Source organism: Lolium rigidum, chromosome 7, assembly GCF_022539505.1.
Source record: "Lolium rigidum isolate FL_2022 chromosome 7, APGP_CSIRO_Lrig_0.1, whole genome shotgun sequence".
Lineage (NCBI taxonomy): Eukaryota > Viridiplantae > Streptophyta > Magnoliopsida > Poales > Poaceae > Lolium > Lolium rigidum.
The window spans coordinates 294000055-294003992 of record NC_061514.1 but is presented as its reverse complement, the minus strand read 5'-3'; positions in this window follow the sequence as shown (position 1 = coordinate 294003992).

The window sequence follows — 3938 nt, the reverse complement described above, 5'->3', positions numbered from 1 at the left end:
GGAAGTGCAGGTGCGTGTAAACTAGCAGAACGCTATTCCTATATCAGAATCACACAGTGTTAAACCATCAGCTTGGTTTAAAAGTTTGTTGTATTTAATTTATACACTGGACATTTATCCTCTGCAGCAGTGCACTTGTTTCACGAGAGAAGTCCACATGTATATATCAGGAAGGCGTCAGTTCTGCATCTGAGCATGCTACCTCTATCTCCAATTGATTTCTTGTCTCTCTAGTTAATTTATACACTGGACATTTATCCTCTGCATCACTTTATTATGGATAAGTTTGATAGCTTTAAAGATAGAAGTTCATGTCTTTCACATTTGAAGTTTACTTACTATTGTTTTGGAAGTTTCCTTCATCCACTAGATTTGATACAAAAGCACACAACAAAAAAATTGCGAAGTTCACTTTTAATTTAGACACAGGTTCGGTCTATCCACTACGGGAGTATACTCTTTTATTTTCTGGAAAGAGTTCATTTTATCATAGATGAAAAAGAAAGAAAATCACTTTATCTACCGTAGACGTTCACTTCTATTTTTCATCCAGTTCATTTCATTTTATCGAGTGGTTCAGTTATTTCATAGTTCACTTCGTGCTCTGCTGCCAGCAAACATGAAGTGCATAGGCTGCATGGTAGTTCGGTTTTCATAGTTTCACTGTGAGTGGCTCAGTTATTACATAGTTCATTTTTTTAACAGTTCGCTTCGAACATGAAGACATCTCAATTTGTACTACATGGTAGTTCATTTCAGTTTTACATGAAACAGATCAAATGCTCATAGTGAGTTCATTGTTGTAGATTGAAGTTCACTCCGTAATAAAGTGAAGTTCAATAGATACAAAATACTAAAGTTGGCTTTGTACATACTTAAAGGCAATGCTCGAATAATTTGTGTTTACAGGCGAACAATTATTAGTAAAGAGTTATGTGACAGTGACTAACAACATCTTGTTTTGTTAGATAAAAACTAGGTAAATACTATGGGGCTGCCTATCTCCAGCCAGGACAAGGACGTATTCTCTTATTAGAATAATCGAGAGTCCACAAGCTATCTTCTATGGTGTCAGCAGGCATCCTCCTCCTGGGCGCTGGACTCGCATGGACTTCCTGCTGGTAAGACCCGAATTTATTTCAACGCTGTAAATGTGACTTGAAGCGGCAGTTCACTTAGTAACTCTGTGTAGTTCGCTAGTGGTGAACAATGAAGTTTAGAAAATAACTATTATCCGCCAGTTCACTTCGAGCACATGCAAACTTTATTTGTTAGTGCAGTTCACCAGGACATTTTTTATATTTTGTCTAAAAGTTAGACAAAAGGATTAATTCTCCTTTTCAGGACATTCACTCTGTCGGGGCAAAAAAGGTTTCACATTTTATTGTCTTAAAGTAGGAAGTTCATTCGTTATTTTCTAGAAGTTCGAATCTTCTGTTCGAGACGTTCACTTATTTTTACTGCAAAAATACTTCTGTAGGCCAGTATTTCTTTTCCTGTTTCTGGATATGCACCAGCTTTGTGTATGGAGGATTGCATTCAAAAAACTTATCATTGCACAGTACAAATCATCTGCACGTCGGAATAAAAATTCTTTTGCTTCACTGCAACATAAATTCACTTCTCAGTCTAAATCATCTCACTACATTAGACTACAGACAAATGTTGGTACTGGTATGTTTCACCATGTACTGGTAGTTTTGGGTAGGTCTAACCAAAATAATCTTCCTTCTGTTATGTAGCTTTTGTCTTTATGTTGACTATTTAGAGGAAATTGAACTATTATGATCAAAATTTCATGATCATCAATTCATTTTGACTATTTAATTGTACAGGTGTGCATCTTCAAAAGGAACTTACTCTCATTGTGAAGATTATTTAGAATTTGCACTAGTTTATGAGCTTATGGAGGTGAATGAAGATTCTGGACAACTTTCTTCAAGGAAACTTTGCGTTGTAGTTGGAGAAGTCGTGATGCCGTGGTCAGCATTCGAGGAGTTGGCGACCTCCCAATCCCGCCGCTGCCCTGCATCTCTCACTCCCAAGCTTAACTCAGTTGGTCTTGGGTTTTGGCTAGTTGAATACATGCTTGTCCAGGCCATCAGGAACACACACTTGGTACTACTGGTTTATGATATTCTCATGAATGCCATATGTTTGTTGAAAACGCTCCTGTGCGCATAGATACATGTATGTGCGGCAACGAGGATGGATGCGCTTAGCTATGTGATCTGGACAGTCCACTTTTGTGTAGCTCGACATTTTAGTTGTATGTATATAAGTAGCTCACCACAGTTCACCTTCTTTTTCTTTTGAGAAAATGAATGTTAACTTCTGTCTATAAATACTCAATTCAGGGAGTTCGTTTTCTTCTGTAATGCAGTTCAATTCCTATGCACTTGAAAGTTAACAAAAAATTGTGTGAAAAAATACAACTGATGATATACTGATATACTTGAGAAACTGTAGTTCACTTCTATTTTATTGGCAAGTTCAATTTTTCAAGCACTGGTTTCACAAAAATTATTGGCAATATTCACTGTAGGAAAACCTCATCAAGAAAAAAACAGCGGACAGAAGTTCACTCAGTGAACATCATAAGTTCACTTCTAGAAAATTTAGAAAACAAGCTGGAAATTAATTTTTGTTAATATTAACTTTGAACACGGGGAAGTTCACCGTGAACATACCGGAGATTTTCTTTTGTCAAACTTCACTTTGTATCGGCACGAAAGTTCACTTTGCACATGTAGGAAGTACATTTTGAGCATGTTTGAAACTTTTATACTGCGATCGGAAGTTCACTAACATATATCGAGAAGTTCACTTCCATATTCGAGCACTTTATTTTTTTGGACGAAAATCATATACATAGAAATCGTTCGTACAACCTCTTATTGGACAAATCGACCGACGCCACGTAAAATTAGCACTAATATAACCCTATTAATACTCCAACACACCGCAATGCCTCACCTAATCAATCTAGATGAGCCAATATCAAAATGTTGCCGTGTTGGCGTTATCTCCGATTTTACATATCTCTGAAATTAAACTTTAACCGTTTAGAATTTAGAAAAATGTGCAATATGAAAAAGCTGCGCCTAATCAATATCTTTTCAACGCAATATCACTTGGAACATTCCGACGAGTGGTTCGGAAAAAATCCCCAAAAAACAGTACGAAAAACCGAGAAGTTTGAAAAGCGGAATCACGTATTCTCAAATCTGCTCTTAAACTGTAAAGAATTTGGAAAAGTGTTCTTCATGAAAAAGGTGCGCCTAGTCAGCAGCTTTCCAACGGCATATCACACGCATCAATCCGATAAACGGTTTGAAAATCAGAACACAAAAACTGCACGAAAATAGAGAAATCCGTGAAAACGTTGTTTTGTATATTTCAAATTAGTTTTAAACAATACAGAATTTGAGAAAACACTGAACACAGAAAGGTTGCGAAATTTCCGTACGAATCCAACGGTATATTATACGCATCAATCCGATAAGTGGTTTGAAAATCAACATGAAAATACTGTCCGCACGAACATGCAATTCTGGTATTCCGTCCAAAAGTTCACTAGGAAAACACGCGGAAGTTCACAAGTGGTTCCAGAGAAGTTCTGATGCGACGAAAGTTCGCTATATTTTTTGAAGTTCACTTCAAACTAGACTGAAATTTCGGAAGTTCGCCCTGTACAATATTGAAGTTCGTCGGGAAGTTCAGATTCAGGGAAGAAGAAGTTCAGATCCACGTACCGGGAAGTTCAGAAAGGGTTCGAGAATAGTTATTCTCGAACCGGTTCGAGAATAGCAGACCATATATATATATATATATATATATATATATATATATATATATATATATATATATATATATATATAGGACATATTCATACTACACCCGGTGTAGTTACACCCACGCGTGTTTCTCATAATCTA